Source organism: Bos javanicus, chromosome 8 (genome assembly GCF_032452875.1).
Source record: "Bos javanicus breed banteng chromosome 8, ARS-OSU_banteng_1.0, whole genome shotgun sequence".
Classification (NCBI taxonomy): domain Eukaryota; kingdom Metazoa; phylum Chordata; class Mammalia; order Artiodactyla; family Bovidae; genus Bos; species Bos javanicus.
The window spans coordinates 11783622-11806889 of NC_083875.1; positions in this window are offsets into that span (position 1 = coordinate 11783622).

Sequence of the window (23268 nt, forward strand, 5' to 3'; positions counted from 1 at the left end):
TTTTCTGGTCTCCCTTTAATTACTGTTTTCTTTTCATATGGCAGCTAACTTTACCGTTTGGTCTGAATGCTGGCTGACCTGATTTGAATGATTTTTTCTTGCAGTCTCAATCCATAGTAGAAGCAAGTGCTCCATTTCAACCATAATTGGCTTTCTGTTGCTTCTACTGATACAGTTTAAACTAAAATATGTGGGAGCAACTTTACCTTGGTTTTTTATATTCACTGAATCTTGTCACTATAGTTTAGACCAGAGCCTCATGGAAGCCTGGATCTCCTTTCTTTTGCCATTTTTCAGATCTTCTACTTGCAGCCAATTTCACTTTCAGTGTTACCACTTTTTGTTTCTTTCCTGCAGTTAATCTTTTTTTGTAAACTGCTTCATTAATTTATCCCTGGGAGACAAGGAGCCCATACAACTCTACTGTTTACTGTCTGTGAAATAAATAAGCAACGAATGTGCAGTGGCCAGTCACTGGCAGACTTGGAAAGAAGGGATGTGAGCGGTGGCTGAGTGTGACGGCCATCTGTTACGCTGCGATTTGTGGAGGGAGGGTTAGCAGCAAAGTTTGTATCTTATGCGATGACTTGAGTTACTAAATGGTGGTCACTGAAATTTGAATTGTTGTATTGAATGACTGATGTTGTTTAACTAAACCATAGTAACTGCAGTTTGTCCATCTTGGGTCTGTACAAAACAAGGGATGCCTGAATTCGATTTCAATGAATCACCCATCTTTAAACCTCATCTACTTGATAGTCTTGGGTCTTGAACTAACTGCTTTATTTGTGTCAGACTCTTGAGGTGGTACCATTCTGACCTTTGGATTTAAAAATTATGGTAGAGAAGACGGTTTCTGGGATTATCATCTCGAAATGAGGGCTACCCTGGCCTCCTGCCTCCACTAATGAGGGCTTAGAGCAGCTCTGCCTCTGACATACATAGTTTTATTCTGTGTATAAGCCAGCAAAGTCTTCTCTATCTCTGATGTCTGCTGTCCTCTCTGTGTTTCTCTATGTTCTTGTGATTTAAAACTGCCTTCCAGAAACATTTGGAAGTTTTGCCCAAACACCCACAGTGTCAGCCAGCTAGATGCTACCTTTCAAGTGAAGAACTCATAAACACCGAAAGAACTATTTTCCCTGAAGAATGCCTCATAGTAGCTGTTTGAAAGTAGTCTCTTTCAAACCTCAGGCCAAACTGTTTTTTCCCCTGTTTAAGAATCTAAGTTTCAAAAGCTCTTCTGTAGTATTTTACATGAGTTTCAAAGGCTCACAAAGGAAAAAAGCTTCCTGAAGTTCTGTGTCTCTTTTTCCTTTGGCACCTTTGAGACATTTTCAGTGTGACAGATAGTTTTAAAAAGATCCGGAGAGATTCGTTGTGCTGCTTTTGTGTCTCCAAGCACTTAGAACATGGCTAGGCACATAGGAAGCATTTAACAAATGCTTGTCGCTTTATTGATTGAAATGACAAGCTACAGGCATACCTTTTGATTTACACCTAAATTTATTTCTGAAAATTGATTTTTTGAGGATAGGGATGGAGACATGATACTGGATTGGCAGAAGGGGGAGAAAACTTGCCTTGAGAAAATTCGTAATGTGGATCCTCCTAACAGTCACAAATTCAGATGTCTTTCTGATGAGGCTTTGGAAAATGAGTAGTTTGCAGGCAAAATATCTTTTGTTTAAAATCATAATTTAAATATTTTCTTTAAATGTGATAGCTATCTATCAGTGAAAGACTGTTGCAGTCAAGATAAAAAGCTAGGGCCATGAGACTTGGGGAAAATGTATTGCGGCTTGTTCCCTGGAGGGGAAAAGCATGAGCCCAATGCGAATTTCTTCTGGAGGAGTGCTCGTGGCCAGGCTGTCAAGTCCTCTAACCTGTTAGAAGCTGAGGGTATTTTCCTTTTCACTTTGTCTCACCTGTGATAACTGTGAATTCAGCAGACACCTAATGTGTGTATCGTGAGAGTAACCTCCTCCCTTCTGCTGATTCTGAGCAGTCTCAGGGCTGTTTGCAAGCGTGGACAAACCCTCCAGGCGGCCTTGCCTTGGTTTCCTCTAGCCCCTAGCAGAGAGGAGGACTGTGCATGCAGTTGATGGCTGGAGGTCTTCACAGAGTCTTTAAATCACGCTCCCTTTATCAGTTTGTAAGATCTGCTCTGGGAGAATCAAAGATCAGCTACATGACCGGTTAAGGGCCCCACAAGGAGGATCTGAGAGCTCCTGGTGTCAGGTCATGAGGTTAGATTCAGAAGAGCAAGACTCGAACTCCTCTGTGACATGGCTCGTTACATGATTCAGATGGTCTAAGGGAAAATGGATCACGGCACACAAAGCCCCACATAATACCAGTGCTAATTCCACCCCAAACAGCAGAGTCCAGGGCTTCCTCAGTGCTTACTTAATTTGGTTTTTGTTCATTCATGTTAGTTTATGTTTTAGATGAAGAGCTTCCAGAACGCAGGATTCAGGACTGTATGGATGGAACTGTAACCTCCCCCACAACCCGCCCAAATTCCTATGTTGAAACCATAACCCCCAGTACCTCAGAATGTGACTGCATTTGGACACAGAGCCTTCTAAAGATGTACTTAAGGTAAAATGAAGTTATGTGGGTGGGCCCTAACCTAAATATGACTAGCGTCCTTAAGAGATTCGGACTCGGAAATGCACGGGGGAAGATCATGTGAAAATACCAGAAAAAGATGGCCATCTGTAAGCCAAGGAAAGAGACTTTGAAATAAACTAACCCAGTTGACACTTTGATCTTGAACTTCTAGCCTCTGCAACTGTGAAGAAATAAATTTCTGTTGTTTAAGCCACTTAGTCAGTAGTATTTATTATGACAGCCCTAGAAAACAAATACAAGGTCTGTTTAAATTTCTATGAATAGTATCAAGTCTCAAGACCGTACATAAAATAGATGCATTTAATGGAGCAGGCAAAAATACAACAGATGGACAGAACTTTTTTTTCCCCCCTTTCACTGGCAGGTATGGCATTTAAAGGCTAGGAATTGAATCAGGCAGGATCAGGCATTATCTTTTCATTATCTTTTATTGTACATCTGAACATCTTTCAACTCTCCCAGAAGCAAGTCTCTGGTGGAATGTGGGACTTCTGAACCACTCTGATGCCATGAAGGATTTAGGAGAGATTCTGTTGAAAAATGACTTTGGAGAGAGGTTTAGAAATGATGACTATCTATTATTGTTTGGTCTAGGCTGTGGCACAGTTGATTGCTGCACCTTGCTTTTATCAACATCATGGGAGAACTGTTGTAATAATAGGACACGCATTATGTAGCTTTTGGGATTTTTTTGGCCCCCATTCACTATTGAAGGACCTTTTCCCTGCTACATCTTCTTACTCCTCCTCTTTGTTTCAACTGATTTCCAGGGAAAGATTCTCTTATATCCTTTTGAGCACAGACCTCTCATGATCTCTATCACTGTCTCTCTAATTACCTATCTATAGATAACAATTGAAAAAGTTGTTTGATATGTTTCATAATTTTTATGTTAACTTGGATGTTTTAATTTATTTATACATATTTTATGATGAGACTGATATAACCACAATAAAAGAAAGTTTGGAAATAGATAAAAGAAAAAAAGTCACCCATAGTCTTATCATTCTAAGGCATTTTTTTTTTTTTGTGCATTCGATTGATTTTCCTTTCAACCTTTTAATCCTATGCATAGGAACTTTTCTCCAAACGTGGAGATTTTAATATATATATACACAAATTTCTATATGATGTAAATTGCATCATGAGCCTTTGTATAGTGCAACAAAATTTTCTTAAACATCATTTGAGTGATAATATAATATAGCATTGAGTTGACACAATAGTTTACTTATCAGTTTCCCAATTCTTGGACATTTAGGCTGTTTCAAGTTCTTTAAAAATAAATAACTATAAACAACACAGACATCTTTGACAACGGATATGTTTGAACGTACTTGCTATTTCTTGTTTTACATTTCTTCCTTAGAACACATTCCCATTTGCTGAATTACTGTTGGGTGAGGTGTGCTCTTTTTTTTGTGCAGAAGCTGCAAGTCCGTCTTGCTGTTGGTGGTAAGACTCCTTGTAGAGTATTTATATCTTGGGCCACTCTTCTTCGTTTAACCTGTGCTAAGATCCCCGATGGCTTGAAGGCTCTGCTGCTGCTTTTGGGGAATCATCTACCTAGTTCATAGCTGGTGCATTTTGCCTAATATGTTGCATACTGAGTTTTACCAGTCTGATGAGATTTAAGAACAAGTAAATAAAGGAGACAGGACAGAATGGGTCTAAGACTCACACAGGGAGTTGGTTTAAGTGTCTTCAGACAGCTAATATCATCAGTAACACTTCATATGTCAGTGAAAGAGTAGTATGAGCACCATAAAGTGGGCACAGAGGAGCAGCTCTGTTGCACCGACCAGGGAGTTGACACAAGAGACTGTGAAGCAGGAGATTGTGTAGGGGACTCTCTAGTCATGTCACTGGGTCTTGGGTCTTGTCTGGGGAACAAGCTATCAAGTTTCCTAGAGTTAGGGAAATGTGTCTCCACAACCTGATACTTTTCCTTTGTTCTGAAGCATCTGACTGTTGCTCAGCTTCTTTGGTATCTTGACACCAGGATGGTGGCCGCGCACCACGTACCTCACTGTGTTTGCCTCTATTCTGGCTGCGAGGAGGCTACTCAAGAAAGAACACAGGACCCCCTGCTCTGCTTTGTGGGCTGACTTTACTCCCAAAGCCATCTTGCTTTCTTAATTTTATTTGCTCTTTGCCTCATCTTTTTATTTTGGATGTATTTTCTCTTATTAAGTGCTTGCATATTTCTAGGTAGCCTTAACTTTGTTTTGGAATGAGTCATAGTTTGAATGCAGAAGGAGAGATTGGCTTTCTGGTTTAGGGATTGGTCTGGTTCTATAGTGTGAACTTGGCATTGAGAGATTGTGCATCTTGGGTCCAGTGTCTGGATCTGACTGATCCGCAGTCAGACAGTGGCTCCTGATGGTTCAACCTCAGCGCTGTCCTGAGGTCCTGTCATTAAAAATTCAGCCTCTCAGTGGGAATGTACATTGATCCAGCCACTATGGAAGACAGTATGAGGATTCCTTAAAAAACTAGGAATAAAACCATTATGTGAAGTGAAGTCGCTCAGTCGTGTCTGACTCTTTGCAACCCCATGGACTGTAGCCTACCAGGCTCCTCTGTCCATGGGATTTTCCAGGCAATAGTCCTGGAGTGGATTGGCATTTCCTTCTCCAGGGGATCTTCCCAACCCAGGGATCGAACCCGGGTCTACTGCATTGTAGACAGACGCTTTATCGTCTGAGCCACCAGGGAACAATACCACTTGTAGGCATATACCCTGAAGAAACCAAAACTGAAAAAGACACATGTACCCTAATATTCATTGTAAATATAGCCAAGGCATGGAAGCAACCTAGATGTCCATCGACAGATGAATGCATAAAGAAGATGTGGTACATAAATACAATGGAAATATTACTCAGCCATAAAGAGGAACACATTTGAATCAGTTCTAATGAGGTTGATGAACCTACAGCCTATTTTACAGAGTGAAGTAAGTCAGAAAAAGAAAAACAATATCGTATTTTAACACATATATATGGAATCTAGAAGGATGGTATTGCCGAATCTGTTCACAGAGCAGCAATGGAGAGGCAGACATACAGAACAGACTTATGGACAATGGTGGAGGAAAAGAGGGAGAGAGTGGGATGAATGGAGAGAGTAGCATGGATGCATATACACTAACAAATAGACAGCCGATGGGAATTAGCTGTATGGCTCAGGGAACTCAAACTGGGGCTCTGTAATAACCTAGAGGGGTGAGAATAGGCGGGAGGTAGGGGGGAGATTCAAGAGTAGAAGAGATATGTACACCTATGGTTAATTCATGCTGATGCAGGACAGAAATCAAACCTATATTTTAAACCAATCATCAATCAATTAAAAATAAATATATACTAAAAAAACCCCAGATGAATGGATACAGAAATTGTGGTTCATATATACAATGGAATATTACTCAGCTATAAAAAAGAATGCATTTGAGTCAGTAAATAAAAAGATTCTTTCCCTCTTAGGCTCTACCCTCCTCCCCTTTTTGTCCTTTTAAAATGGCAAGAGATAGACTGTATTTATTCATGGGTTACAAGCCTAGTTAACAGTTAAGTATTCTTACCCCATTTGTCTTTTTTACTTCCTTATACACCTTACTTCTGTATTTTCAACCTATAGAAACTTTAATTTTGACTGAAGGAGAAAAGTGGATATAACTTTCAACCTGGATTATTCTGCTAACTAAATGTTACAATTTAATAATTTAGAATTTTGGAACAGTTCTTTAAATACTTAGTATCTCTTAAATCGTTGACTTTTTCAGCATTAAAAAAAATGAATTTATCTCTTCTTCCCCTAAGAAACTCTTAAAGGTAGGGACCGCTTCATTTTTGAAACTCTCACAAAACTGAAACCAAGTCTTTGCACAAAGCAGGAGCTCAGCACAAGTCTGTTAAACTGAATATTCTCACCATTAAACAGGCTTGAGAAATAAAGATGTATGGAAACTCTACCGTATGACAGAAAACAGTCATGCTAGTAAATACATAGGATTGATCAACTTTACTGAAGACTGTTCTCAGTGATGTCAAAAAAGTCCCACCTGCCAGAGGTGTCACACTAGGTTTTGGTTTGAACTCTACTTGCAGTCAGAGGATCTTCAATTTTAAGATTGAAAAGTACTGTATGAAGAGTATATGAAGATTGTGTTTTCTTATAATTTGGTAAATGTCATTTCTACTTCATTGTTTGAAATTAAATTTCAATTTTTGTCATAGTGAGAAACAGTCAAAATATTTCACATATGGTGAGAATAAGACCCAAAGCTTGTGGTTATGGCAGGCCAAGAATCTTTGATTTAGGGTGAAAATGTCATTCTTTTGGAAACCCCTTCTAACCTTCCAGTATGTTTTAATTTCCTCCAAAGACTCAAATATTTTAAGACCATATGTAGGCCTAGTCATTTGAGCATTTTAAACATAATAGCTCTACTTTGGGTATCCAGTTCATTACTGTGGGTCCTTGAGAACAAAAGACACAGAAAAGAAATTTTTTTTAAAAGGTGAATTGCGTTCAGTTGCATTAGATTCTGACTAGGGAATTAAAATAACCCATTTTCAGAGCTCTTCAGAGAGATTAGGCTCTACATTTGCTGCAGAGTAGCCCTGGTCAGGAGAAAGGGTTTAAATAACCCTACTCGTGATCATTTTTTTTCCTCTTTTGCTTTTTGTTCTGTACTTTCTTATCATTATAACTGATGCTTTCTCGTCTCTATTTATTTTTTTTAAAAAACAAAACAGCATTTTTTCTTTTGGTGAAGGGGAAAGGTGGGGCATGTGGTCCCTGAATTCCCGACAATGGACAAATATTCACTCACAAAAGCGAAGTCGTCTGCCACTGGCAAAATGTCCAGTGAAACTGGACATTGAAGCTACGAGGCCCCTGTGATGCATATGGAACAGGTTATGGAACACACAGCGGGACGTGTGACTGTCAGCTGTAGTCACGTGGGAAATGCATTCTTTAAGAACGATATTTTATGCCTATAACTAACCACTAATGGGGCAGTTGCTGTGATTGGAAGAGAAAATAATTCTGGGGTGAGACTAGAATGTTAGCTGCACATGTGAAATTCATTCACTGTCAGCCCAGCATAGGAGAGAATTGAAGTCAGCAGGTTGTAAAGTGCCACAGGAGGTCACTGATGTGGTTACTGTGACAAATCATGGACTTTAACAGTAGAATCATCTCAAACTTTGTGAAAAAGAGAGGGACCATGAAAATCTTTTATATCACAAGAAGTTTTCTGGTCATCTTGAGGCAAAGAATGGTCCATTTTAAAGATGAGTAATTACCAAATTTTATTAAATATGTAATTAGATTGAAATTTGAGTTAGTTTTTATCCACAAAGTAGTTGGGGTTATGAGTAAAACTATGCTAGTTACAGACAAAGCTGCAGAGCTACATTTTCTCAGCACATCTGAATATATGACATCTCTACCTTTGTATATTCTTTTGTTTAAAATGGCTAAAATTGAGTTACACATTTTTCTTTTTTAACAAGTGTTCTAAATTCACTAACCTTTTCTGTGACACTGGCAGCTCTTGTTTTAAATTTATTATTCTTCAAAGCAAAGGTGACATTTTATCAATGAGAGAAAATACCTGCTTTTCAAAAGAATTCTTCCTGTGGTGAGAACATCTTGAAAATGGATGTTTGGAAATGTTTCAAACATTATATGATTTTGTTGTGGAAAATGATGTGCCTCAACCTCAAAAATTTCATACTTTTGTACTTCAGAGAACAGGATATTCTAACTGGCATAAAACTTTCCAACACATTGAAAAGAATAAAATACCTAGGAATAAACTTAACCGGGGAGGTGGAAGACCTATACTCTGAAAACTATAAGACATTTTTGAAGGAAATTGAAGGTGATACAAAGAAATGGAAAGACTACCTATGCTTTTAAACTGGAAGAATTAATATTGTTAACATGGCCATACCACCCAAAGCAATCTATAGATTTAATATAACTCCTATCAAAATACCTGTGACATTTTTCACAGAACTGGAGCAAGTAATCTTAAAATTTATTTGAAACCATAGAAGACCCTGAATTGCCAAAGCAAGCTTGAGAAAAAAGAACAAAGCTGGAGATATTACCTTCCAAGACTTCATACTATACTACAAAGCTACAGTAATCAAAATAGCATGGCACTGGCATAAAAACAGTCACATAAATCAGCAGGATAGAGAGCTCAGGAATAAGCCCGTGCACACATGGTCAACTGATCTATGACAAAGAAGACAAGAATATACAATGGAGAGAAGAGAGTCTCTTTGATAAGTGGTTCTGGAAACACTGGACAGTTACATGTAAATTGATGAAATTAGAACATTCTCTAACACCATATACAAAAAACCCACAAAACACTCAAAATGGATTAAAAATCTAAATGTAAGACCTGAAACTATAAACTCCTAGTAGAGAACACAGGCAGAACACTCTTATACATAAATCCTAGCAGTGGTTTTTGGATCTGTCTTCTAAAACAAAAAAAATAAAAAGCAGAAGCAAACAAATGGTATCTAATTAAATTCAAAAGCATTTGTACAGGAAAGGCAATCATTGACAAAATGCAAAGACAAATTTGGAGTGGAAGGAAATATTTGCAAATGATATGACTGTCAAGAGATTAATACCCAAACTACACAAACAGCTCATACAACTCAATGTCCGGAAAACAAAAACAAAAACAAAAAACCCCAAAACTCTAAACAACCCAATCAAAAATGGGCTGAAGACCTGAATAGGCATGTTTCTAAAGAAGACATACAGATAGCAAACAGGCGCATGATAAAGATGCTCAACATTGCTAATTATTAGAGAAAAGCTAATCCAAACAGCAGTGAGGTATCACCTCATACCTGTCACATGGTTATCATCAAATATTCTATAAATAACAAATACTGTCAAGAACGTGGAGAAAAGGACATTGTTGTACACTGTTGAGATGTAAATCGGTGCAGCCACCATAGAAAGCAGTATAGAGATTCCTCAAAAAAAATAAATTCAGGAGTACATATGATCCAGCAATTCCACTCCTGGTTATATATCCAGAAAAATAGAAAACATTAATTCAAAAAGATAATACACCCCAGTGTTCATAACAGCACTATTTATAATTACCAAGATATGGAAGCAACCCAAAAATCCATCAGCAAATGAAAGAATAAGCAAGATGTGATATATATATATATAAAATTGAATATTATTATATACATTTAATGGAATATATTACTCAGCCATAAACAGAATGAAATTCTACCATTTTCAGCAATGTGGATAGACCTAGAGAATATTATGCTTAGTGAGGTAAGTCAGAGAAGGACAAATACTATGTGATATCACTTATATGTAGAATCTAAAAAATTAACAAATGTATATTACTAAGCAGAAACAGATTCACAGATATAGAAAACAAGTTAGTGGTTACTGGTGAGAAAAGGAAAGGGGGGAGGGGCAAGATTAGGGGTATGGGTTTAAGAGCTACATACTATAATGTATAAAATAGATGAACAGCAAGGATACATGGTACAACACAGTAAATCATCAACATTATTTTGCAGCAACTTTTAATGGAGTATAATCTATAAAAATGGGCTTTTCAAGTGGCTCAGTGGTAAAGAATCCCCTTGTCAAAGCAGGAGACTCAGGTTTGACCCCTGGGTCAGGGAGATCCCCAGGAGTAGGAAATGGTAACCTGTCCAGTATTCTTGCCTGGAAAAATTACATGGACAGAGGAGCCTGGAGGGCTCTAGTCCATGGAATCGCAAAGAAGCTGGACACAACTGCGTGACTGATCATGCATGCGTGCAATCTGTGAAAATACTAAATCTCTGTGCTGTGTACCTGAAACTGGTATAACATTGTAAATCAACTGTGCTTCAGTTGAAATTTCCAGAAGAGAAATTCAGGGGGTTTGATTGGTTTTGTAAGAACTGTTTGATATCAGAGAACACAGGAATTTATGAGCCTAATTTCAACAAAAGTCTTTGCATAAATGGTAATTGGGATTAAAAATTCATAATGTTGAAAATCCTGCCAATGATATGGCTTTTTCTTTCCCACTTGGACCTACTGTCATTATAACTTAGGCTTTCAGCTATGCAGGAAAATTAAAACCAGCTATTATGTATGAACGTATCATCTGACATGATTTTCTGTGTCATTTGTTGTTCAATCAGTAAGTCATGTCCAACTCTTTGTGACCCCATGGACCACAGCATGTCAGGCCTCCCTGTCCCTTGCTATCTCCTGGAGTTTGCCCAAGTCGTGTCCAAGTTTCTGTGTCAGAGAGTTGAATGAAATCTATTAAAACAATGAATAATAAATAATAAAATACAAATATTTTATTAATAATTTTGTTATGGAGAATACAAAGGTTATATTAATTATAATGTAAAAATATTTTAAATATCTGAATTCATTTAAATATTTGAAAAAGTAAAAAATGATGTTTATATAATTTATATACAACTATAAACATTATGAATATGGCTATGAATACAATTTGTAAATAAGGACATACCTATAGCATAGCTCATTTCATTGTGCTTTGCTTTATTGTGCTTCACAGATATTGTATTTCTTATAGATTGAAAGTTAGTGGCAACCTTGCATCGAGCAAGTCTATCAGCACCATTTTTCTAACAGCATTTGCTCACTTTGTGTCTCTTGGGTCACATTTTGGTAATTCTCGCAATATTCAAACTGTTTCATGATTATTATTATTTAATTAATTGTTATGGAAATCTATGATCAGTGATCTTTGATGTTACTATTGCAGTTGTTTTGGGATGTCACACACTGCACCCTTGTAAGATGATGAAGCTAATCGATAAACATGTATGTTCTGACTGCTCCCCTCACTGGCCATTTCTGTCTCTCTCCTTTTCCTCCCGTCTCCCTATTCCCTGAAACAGTATTAAAATTAAGCCATTTAAAACCCTACAATGGCATCTAAGTGTTGACGTGAAAGGAAGTCACACTTCAAATCAAGTCTCTTGCTTTAATCAAAAGCTAGAAAGGAAGGCTTCCCTGGTGGTCCAATGGTTAAGAATCTGCCTGCCAATGCAGGGGACACTGGTCTGATCCCTGGTCTGAGACCACGACTACTGAGGCCAAGTGCCCCAGAGCCTGTGCTCCAGAACAAGAGAAGCCACCACAAAAAGAAGCCTATGCATTGAAACTAGAGCGTAGCCCTGCTCACTGAAACCAGAGAAAGCTCACATGCAGCAATGAAGAGACAGCACAGCCAAAAATAAATAAATCATACATTTTTTTAAAAGCTAGAAATGATTATGCTTACTAAAGAAGGTTGCCAAGAGCCAAGGTAGACTGAAAGCTAAGCCTCTTGTACCAAATGGTTAACCAAGATATAGAGGCAAAGGAAAAATTCCTGAAGGAAATTAAAAGTGCTATTCCAGTGAACACCTAACAGATAAAGTAAAGCAGCTTATTTGCTGATATGGAGAAAGGTTTCTGATGGTCTAGACAGAAGATCCAACCAGCCACAAGTTTCTGAAGCCAGAGTTAAATCCAGAGCAAGGTCCTAACTCTCTTCAGCTCTATTAAAGCTGAAAGAGGTGAGACAGTGTTGGAAACTAGCAGAGGTTGGTTCATGAGATTTAAGGAGAGAAGCTGCCTCCATAATATGAATGTATAAGGAGAAGGATCGGGTATTGATGTAGAAGTTGCAGCAAGTTATCCAGAAGATACAGAAAAGATAATTAATGAAGGTGGCTACACTAAACAGAAACACACTTTCGTGAACAGTGTAGAGGAAATAGCCTTCTACCTGAAGAAGGAAAGATGCCATCTAGGACTTTCATAGCTAGAGAGAAATCAATGCCTGGCTTCAAAACTTCCAAGGACAGGCTGACTCTCTTGTTACGGGCTAATGCAGCTGATGACTTTAAATTGAAGCCAGTGCTCATTACTATTCGCCAAATCCTAGGGCCCTTAAGAATTATTCTCAATCTACTCTGCAGGTGCCCTGTAAATAAAGAAACAAAGCCTAGGTGCCAGCAATCTGTTTACAACATGGTTGACTGAATATTTTAGGCCTACTGTTAAGTACTATAAGTGATGTGGGTTCAATACTACTGTTAATTAACAGTAGTTCTGTTACTACTCAGAAAAAAGATTTCTTTCAAAATATTACTGCTCATATAATGTACCTGGTGACCCAAGAGCTCTGATGGAGATGTATCAATACAATGAGATTCATGTTGTTTTCATGCTTGCTAACACAACATCTATTAATCATCCCATGGATCAGGAGTAATTTTGATTGTCAAGTTTTATTAGTTAAGAAGTACAAAGTTATGACCAACCTGGATAGCATATTCAAAAGCAGAGACATTACTTTGCCAACAAAGGTCCGTCTAGTCAAGGCTATGGTTTTTCCTGTGGTCATGTATGGATGTGAGAGTTGGACTGTGAAGAAGGCTGAATGCGGAAGAATTGATGCTTTTGAACTGTGGTGTTGGAGAAGACTCTTGAGAGTCCCTTGGACTGCAAGGAGATCCAACCAGTCCATTCTGAAGGAGATCAGCCCTGGGATTTCTTCGGAAGGAATGATGCTAAAGCTGAAACTCCAGTACTTTGGCCACCTCATGCAAAGAGTTGACTCATTGGAAAAGACTCTGATGCTGGGAGGGATTTGGGGCAGGAGGAAAAGGGGACGACAGAGGATGAGATGGCTGGATGGCATCACTGACTCGATGGACGTGAGTCTGAGTGAACTCCGGGAGTTGGTGATGGACAGGGAGGCCTGGGGTGCTGCGATTCATGGGGTCGCAAAGAGTCGGACATGACTGAGTGACTAAACTGACTGAACTGAACTGAACATTCCATAAGACTCTAGCTGCCATAGATAGTGATTCCTCTGGTGAATCTGGGCAAAGTAAACTGAAAGCTTCCTGGAAAGGATTCATCATTCTAGATGCCATTAAAAACAATTGTGATTCATGGGAAGAGGTCAAAATACCAACATTAACAGGAACTTGAAAGAAGTTTCCGACTCTCATGGATGACTTTGAGACTGCAATGCAGGAAGTAATTGCATATGAGGTAGAAATAGCAAAAGAACTACAATATAAAAAAGTGGAGCCTGAAGATATGACTATAAACTTCAACAGATGAAGATTGCTTCCCATGGATGAGCAAAGAGAGTGGTTCTTGAGATAGAATCTACTTCTGGTGAAGATGTTATGAAGATTGTTGAAAAGACAACACAGAATTTAGGATATTACATAAACGTAGGTGATAAAGCAGCATCAGGGTTCGAGAGGATTGACTCCAATTTTGAAAGAAGTTCTACTGTGGGTAAAATGCTATCAAACAACATTCATGCTATAGAGAAATCGTTTATGAAAGGAAGAGTCAAGCAATGCCACAAGCTTCATTGTTATTTTATTTTAAGAAATTGCCAAAGCCACCCTAACCGTTAACAACTACCACCCTAACCAATCAGTCTTCCCAGATGGCGCTAGTGGTAAAGAACCTACCTGCCAATGCAGGAGACATAAGCAATGCGGGTTCAGTCCCTGGGTTGGGAAGACCTCCTAAAGGAGGGCATGGCAACCCACTCCAGTATTCTTGCCTGGAGAACCCCATGGACAGAGGAGGCTGGTGGCTACAGTCCATAGGGTTGCAAAAAGTCAGGCACAACTGAAGCGACTTAGTGCACACATGCGCACCCTGATCAGTCAGCAGTCATCAACATCAAGGCAAGACCCTCCACCAGGAGAAAGACACGACCCAGTGAAGGCTCAGATGATGATCAGCATTTTTTAGCAATAAAATTTGGAGAAGGAAATGGCAACCCACTCCAGTGTTCTTGCCTGGAGAATCCCAGGGACGGGGGAGCCTGGTGGTCTGCCGTCTATGGGGTAGCACAGAGTTGGACATGACTGAAGCGACTTAGCAGCAGCAGCAGCAATAAAATATTTTAAAATTAAGATATGTACATTGCTTTTTATTTTTAAAATGTGTACAATGTTGTGTTGATTTATGCCATACAGCAATGTGAATCAGCCATAATTATACATATACCCACTTCCTCCTTAGCCTCCCTCTCTTACCCTCATCCCAGCCCTCTAGGTCATCACAGAGCACCAGACTGGACTCCCTGTGATATACAGCAACTTCTCACCAACTATCCATTTTACACATGATAGTGTGTGTATGTCATCCCACTTATTCCCTCACCCACTGTGGCCACACGTCCATTCTCTACATCTGTGTCTCCATTCCTCCCCTGCAAAGAGGTACATCAATACCATTTTCTAGATTTCATATATATATGTGCTAATATACTACATTTGTTTTTCTCTTTATGACTTACTTCACTTTGTATAACAGGCTGTAGTTTCATCCACCTCACTAGAACTGACTCAAAGTCATTCTTTTTTATGGCTGAGTAATATTCCCTTGTGTATATGTACCACATCTTTATCCGTTCATCTGCTGATGGACGTCTAGGTTGCTTCCACATCCTGGCTATTGTAAATAGTGCTGCAATGAACCCTGGGGTACAGTCCTTAGAATTGTGATTTTCTCAGGATATGCGTCCAGTAGTGGGCTTTCTGGGTCTTATATTTATTCCTAGTTTTTAAAAGAAATCTCCATATTGTTCTCCATAATGGCTGTATCAGCTTACATTTCCACTAACAGTGTAGGAGGGTTCCCTTTTCTCCGCATCTTCTCCAGTATTTGTTGTCTGTAGATTTTTTGATGATGGCCATCCTGACTGGTATGAGGTGATACCTCACTGCAGTTTTGATTTGCATTTCTCTAATAAGTACTGATGTTGAGCATCTTTTCATGTGTTTGTTGGTCATCTGTATGTCTTCTCTGGAGAAATGTCTGTTTAGGTCTTCTGCCCATTTTTTGATTGGGCTATTTGTTTTCCTGATATTGAACTATATAAGCTGCTTATATATTGTGGAGATTAACCCTTTGTCAATTGTTTTGTTTGCAATTATTTTCTCCCACTCTAAGGGTTGTCTTTTAATCTTGTTTATTGTTTCCTTTGCTCTGCAAAAGCTTTTAAGTTTAAGTAGGTCCTATTTGTTTACTTTTATTTCCATTTCTCTAGGAGGTGGGTCAAAGAGCATGTTGCTGTGATGTATGTCAAAGAGTGTACTGCCTATGTTTTCCTCTAAGAGCTTTATAGTTTCTGGCCTTATATTTAGGTCTTTAATTCATTTTGAGTTTATTTTTGTTGTGTTGTTAGGGTGTTAGGAAGTGTTCTAGTTTCATTCTTTTACATGTAGCTGTCCAGTTTTCCCAGGACCACTTGTTGAAGAGGCTGTCTTTTCTCCATGGTATATTCTTGCCTCCTTTGTGAAATAAAAGGTGCCCATGGGTGCATGGGTTTATCTCTTGGCTTTCTACCTTGTTCCATTGGTCTATGTTTCTGTTTGGTGCCAGTACCATACTGTCTTGATGACTTTAGCTTCATAATGTAGTCTGAAGTCAGGAAGCTTGATTCCTCCAGCTTGGTTTTTCTTTGTGAAGATTGCTTTGGCTATTTGGCATCTTTTGTGTTTCCATACAAATTGTGAAATTTTTTGTTCTAGTTCTATGAGAAATCCCATTGGTAGTTAGATAGGGATTGCATTGCATCTGTAGATTACTTTGGGTAGTATAGTCATTTTCACAATATTGATTCTTCCAATCCAAGAACATGGTGTATCTCTTCATCTGTTTGTGTCATCTTTGAAGGATATGTACACTGTTTTTTTTTTAAAGACATAATGATATTACACTCTTAATAGACTGTAGTATTGTTTTACATAATTTTTATATGAACAAGAAAACCAGAAAATTCATGTGGCTTGCTTTATTGTAATACTTGCTTTATTGCAGTGGTCTGGAACTGAGCCCATACTATCTCTGAGGTATGCCTGTATTTAAAGTGTAGTTAAACCTTTTTACTAAAAAGGATGTACCATCAAAAAGTTGAGATGATTGTTTTATACGTATAACAAGAGTCTCAATCCCAGAATCCCAAGAAAGAGAAGATAATTGCTTTAGTTGGGGCAGTTTTTCATCTCTGATCCAGTCATCTGTGGCCCAGGAAGGAGGGTGGCATAATATCCCCAATATCTGAGTGGTTCTGATTCCAGTCACAACAATTACATGATTTCATGGTGAAGTAACATTGATCACCACGTGAAAATATTCTTCTACTTGTAAATTTGCCTCCTCTCAAGTATCTCTCCTGCTTCATGCTGGTACCTTCCTCTCCACTCAATACATTTTTCCCACTTCAGTGATGAATATTGTAAACTCTGATATTATACATGCAAACTCATTGTAAATAGGTTGTGCAGTGCAATTGTCATTCCTGGAAACATTTTAGGATTTCATAAAATTGAAGAAAATGATGTTTAAGTATCGCTCAAATCACCCACAAATGAAGTTTGGGGAAGTTAGATAAGGTAACAATTGAAGAAAAAACCAATAAGGGTTATGACGAAATAGTTTTTCAAAGCAAAAGACTTGATTATAATGTTGACACTGGTAAGTTAATATGTCCTGGAGTATTTTCTTTGCAGAAATGACCCTGTTTATTTTGCAAGTAAATCCCACTTTTGTATTTTAAAAGCTTTTGTGATAGCAAAACACAACCCCACAACTTGTATTCACATACCTCAATGCATCTTAGACCGGCCCCTCACCCCCGGCGTGTCATTCAATGCTGACAATCCAAACAACACTAGACTTTGTTTACAGAATAGCAGCCAGCGGTCCTGCTCAAGAGGGAGTGGGTGCATAAAACCACCAAACTACAAAGGGAGAGTGAGGTGAGCGGCATGTGGCATGCAGCCACCAGAATCCTGGGAAGCAGATGTGATGAGATTTAGAGGATGAGATATATTGGTTGGGAAATGTGCTGTGTGTACTGGAGCAAAGAGGGGGATCTCTCTGGTGAAAAATAGCCTTCTGCAAGAGGGAGTGCAGGGGTGAGGGTCCAGGCAATTAGGCTCTAGCCCTACTCCATCCTCTCAGCTGCATCAAACGAGACGAGGGGGGAAATGAGCCTGTTTATGATCTCACTACAAAAAGTGGCATGAAGTGAAGGTTATTATATAATGCTATTATACTTGTGCGCTCATCTTCTGCGAGAAATCCAAAATTACAACTCACTGCTGAACAACCATTGACAGAAGAATGTTGGATCCCAGCATAAAAAGATACCCCACCTCTAAGGGCAAAGGAGAAGCCCCAGCAAGATGGTAGGAAGGGCGAAATCACATTTAGAATCAAACCCCATACCTGCCAGAGATGCTCAGAGGGCTCAAACAAAACCTTGTGAACACGAGGACCCAGAGACCCCACAGAGACTGAGCCAGACCTATGTTTGAGTGTTTGAGTATCTCCTGTGGAGGTACGGGTCAGCAGTGGCCTGCCTCAGGGGCAGGGGCTCTGGGTACAGGAGACCTGGTCACATCGCCTGTGGCATAAGCCCTATTGGAGGAGGTCACCATTAACCCCACTATAGAGCTACCAAGCAGACGACCCACAAACTGCGAAACAGTTATGCCAAAATTCTCACACTGTTAAGAAAGTTCTAGGACCCTCAACAGATTTCCCAACCTGGGGATCTGGCAAAGGGATTGAGAAGCCCCAGGGAATTTGACTTTGGAGGCCAGTGGGATTTGACTACAGAACTTACACAGGACTCAGAAACAGACTCTTGGAGGATACAAACAAAACCTTGTGTGCACGAGAACCCAGAAGATGGGAGCAATGACCCCACAAGAGACTGACCCAGACTTGCCCATGAGTGTCCAGGAGTCTCCAGTGGAGGCGAGGGTCGGCGGTGGCCTGCTGCAGGGTCGGGGGCACTGAGTGTGGCAGTGCCTGCGTGGGAACTTTTGAAGAAGGTCGCCATTGTCTTCATTACCTCCACCATAGTTTGGCCTCAGCTCAAACAACAGGGAGGGAACACAGCCCTGCCCATCAACAGAAAATTGGATTAAGGATTTACTGAGCATAGGCCTGCCCATCAGAACAAGACCCAGTTTCCCCCTCAGTCAGTTTCTCCCATCAGGAAGCTTCCATAAGCCTCTTATCCTTTTCATCAGAAGGCAGAGAGATGGAAAACCACAATCACAGAAAACTAATCAAACTGATCACATGGACCTCAGCCTTGTCTAACGCAACAAAACCATGAGCCGTGGTGCATAGGGGTCATGGTGGACAGTCTTGACAAAATGTGGTCCATTGGAGAAGGGAATGGCAAACCACTTCAGTGTTATTGCCTTGAGAACCCCATGAACAGTACAAAAAGGCAAAAAGATAGGACACTGAAAGAGGAACTCCCCAGGTCAGTAGGTGCCCAATATGCTACTGGAGAAGAGTGGAGAAATAACTCCAGAAAGAATGAAGAGATGGAGCCAAAGCGAAAACAACGCCCAAGTGTGGAGGTGACTGGTGATGGAAGTAAAGTGTGATGCTATAAAGAACAATATTGCACAGGAACCTGGAATGTTAGGTCCATAAATCAAGGTAAGTTAGAAGTGGTCAAACACTGTTGCAATGAACATTGGGGTACACATGTCTCTTTCAATTAAGGTTTCCTTGGTGTGTATGCCCAGCAGTGGGATTGCTGGATCATAAGGCAGTTCTATTTCCAGTTTTTTAAGGAATCTCCACACTGTTCTCCATAGTGGCTGTAGTAGTGTGCATTCCCACCAACAGTGTAAGAGGGTTCCCTTTTCTCCACACCCTCTCCAGCATTTATTGCTTGTAGACTTTTGGATCGCAGCCATTCTGACTGGTGTGAAATGGTACCTCATTGTGGTTTTGATTTGCATTTCTCTGATAATGAGTGATGTTGAGCATGCTTGGGGCTGGTGCACTGGGATAACCCAGAGGTATGGTAGGGGAAGGAGGAGGGAGGGGGGTTCAGGATGGGGAACACATGTACACCCGTGGCGGATTCATGTTGATGTATGGCAAAACCAATACAATATTGTAAAGTAATTAGCTTCCAATTAAAATAAATAAATTTAAATTAAAAAGAAAAAAAAAGAAGTGGTCAAACAGGAGATAGCAAGAGTGAACATTGACATTTTAGTAATAGTGAAATAAAATGGACTGGAATGGGTGAATTTAATTCAGATGACCATTATATCTACTACTATGGGCAAGAATCCCTTAGAAGAAACTGTGTAGCTCTCATAATCATCAAAACAGTCTGAAATGCAGTACTTGGGTGCAATCTCAAAAACAACAGAATGATCTTTGTTCGTTTCCAAGGCAAACCATATGAGATCACAGTAATCCAAGTCTATGCCCCAAACAACAATGCTGAAGAAACTGAAGTTGAATGGTTCTATGAAGACCTACAAGAACTTCTAGAACTAACACCAAAAAAAGATGTCCTTTTCATCAGAGGGGACTGGAATACAAAAGTAGGAAGTCAAGAGATACCTGGAATAACAGGCAAATTAGGCCTTGGAATACAAAATGAAGCAGGGCAAAGGCTAACAGAGTTTTGTCAAGAGAACACACTGGTCATACAAAACACCCTCTTCCAACAACCCTACACAAGGACATCACCAGATGGTCAACACTGAAATCGGATTGATTATATTCCTTGCAGCCTAAGATGGAGAAGCTCTATACAGTCACCAAAAACAAGACTGGGAGCTGACTGTGGCTCAGATCATGTGTTCCTTATTGCCAAATTCAGACTTAAATTGAAGAAAGTAGGGAAGACCACTAGACCATTCAGGTATGACCTAAATCAAATCCCTTAGAGTTATACAGTGGAAGTGACAAATAGATTCAAGGGATTAGATCTGATAGACAGTGCCTGAAAAACTGTGGGCGGAGGTTCATGACATTGTACAGGAGGCAGTGACCAAGACCATCCCCAAGAAAAAGAAATGCAAAAAGGCAAAATGGTTGTCTGAGGAGGCCTTACAAATAGCTGAGAAAATCAGAGAAGCAAAAAGCAAAGGAGAAAAGGAAAGATATACCCATTTGAATGCAGAGTTCCAAAAAATAGCAAGGAGGCATAAGAAAGCCTTCCTCAGTGATCAATGCAAAGAAATAGAGGAAAACAACAGAATGGAAAAGACTAGAGATCTCTTCAAGAAAATTAGAGATACCAAGGGAACATTTCATGCAAAGATGGGCTCAATGAAGGACAGAAATGGTATGGACCTTTTACAAAATGGTAACAGAAGCAGAGATACTAAGAAGAGGTGGCAAGAACACAGAGAACTATACAAAAACAATCTTCACGGCCCAGATAATCACGATGGTATGATCACTCACCCAGAGCCAGACATCTAGGAATGTGAAGTCAAGTGGGCCTTAAGAAGCATCACTATGAAAAAAGCAGGTAGAGGTGATGGAATTCCAGTTCAGTTCAGTTCATTTCAGTCGCTCAGTCATGTCCAACTCTTTGTGACCCCATGGACTGCAGCACACCAGGCCTCCCTGTCCATCACCAACTCCTAGAGTTTACCCAAACTCATGTGCATTGAGTCAGTGATGCCATCCAACCATCTCATTCTCTGTCACCCCCTTCTCCTGCCTTCAATCTTTCCCAGCGTCAGGAACCTCCAATGAACACTCAGGACTGATTTCCTTTAGGATTGACTGCTTGGGTCTCCTTGCAGTCCAAGGGACTCTCAAGAGTCTTCTCCAACACCACAGTTCAAAACCATCAATTCTTCAGTGCTCAGCTTTCTTTACAGTCCAACTCTCACATCCATACATGACTACTGGAAAAACCATAGCCTTGACTAGACAGACCTCTGTTATCAAAGCAATGTCTCTGCTTTTTAATATGCTGTTTAGGTTGGTCATAACTTTCCTTCCAAGGAGTAAGAGTCCCTTTTAATCTCATGGCTGCATTCATCATCTGTAGTGATTTTGGAGCCCCCCAAAATAAAGTCAGCCACTGTTTCCACTGTTTCCCCATCTATTTGCCATGAAGTGATGGGATCAGATGCCATGATCTTAGTTTTCTGAATGTTGAGCTTTAAGCCAACTTTTTTACTCTCCTCTTTCACTTTCATCAAGAGGCTCTTTAGTTCTTCTCACTTTCTGCCATAAGGGTGGTGTCATCTGCATATCTGAGGTTATTGATATTTCTCCTGGCAATCTTGATTCCAGCTTGTGCTGCATCCAGCCCAGCGTTTCTCATGATGTACTCTGCATCGAAGTTAAATAAGCAGGGTGATAATATACAGCCTTGACATACTCTGTTTCCTATTTGGAACCAGTCTGTTGTTCTATGTCCAGTTCTAACTGTTGCTTCCTGACCTGCATACAAATTTCTCAAGAGGCAGGTCAGGTGCTCTAGTATTTCCATCTCTTTCAGAATTTTCCACAGTTTATTGTGATGCACACAGTCAAAGGCTTTGGCATAGTCAATAAAGCAGAAATAGATGTTTTTCTGGAACTCTCTTGCTTTTTCCATGATCCAGCAGATGTTGGCAATTTGATCTCTGGTTCCTTTGCCTTTTCTAAAACCAGCTTGAACATCAGGAATTTCATGGTTCACATACTGCTGAAGCCTGGCTTGGAGAATTTTGAGCATTACTTTACTAGCGTGTGAGATGAATGCAATTGTGCAGTAGTTTGAGCATTCTTTGGCATTGCATTTCTTTGAGATTGGAATGAAAATGGACCTTTTCCAGTCTGGTGGCCACTACTGAGTTTTCCAAATTTGCTGGCATATTGAGTACAGCACTTTCACAGCATCATCTTTCAGGATTTGGAATAGCTCAACTGGAATTCTATCACCTCCACTAGGTTTGTTTGTAGTGATGCTTTCTAAGGCCCACTTGACCTCCCATTCCAGGATGTCTGGCTCTAGGTGAGTGATCACACCATTGTGATTATCTGGGTCATGAAGCTCTTTTTTGTACAGTTCTTCTGTGTATTCTTGCCATCTCTTCTTAATATCTTCTGCTTCTGTTAGGTCCATACCATTTCTGTCCTTTATCGAGCCCATCTTTGCATGAAGTGTTCCTTTGGTATCTCTGATTTTCTTGAAGAGATCCCTAGTCTTTCCCATTCTGTTGTTTTCCTCTATTTCTTTGCATTGATTGCTGAAGAAGGCTTTCTTATCTCTTCTTGCTATTCTTTGGAACTCTGCATTCAGATGTTTATATCTTTCCTTTTCTCCTTTGCTTTTCACTTCTCTTCTTTTCACAGCTATTTGTAAGGCCTCCTCACTGCAGATGGTGACTGCAGCCATGAAATTAACAGATGCTTACTCCTTGGAAGGAAAGTTATGACCAACCTAGATAGCATATTCAAAAGCAGAGACATTACTTTGCCAACAAAGTTCGTCTAGTCAAGGCTATGGTTTTTCCTGTGGTCATGTATGGATGTGAGAGTTGGACTGTGAAGAAGGCTGGGCGCCGAAGAATTGATGCTTTTGAACTGTGGTGTTGGAGAAGACTCTTGAGAGTCCCTTGGACTGCAAGGAGATCCAACCAGTCCATTCTGAAGGAGATCAGTCCTGAATATTCATTGGAAGGACTGATGTTGACGCTGAAACTCCAATACTTAGGCCACCTGATTTGAAGAGCTTACTTATTGGAAAAGACTCTGATG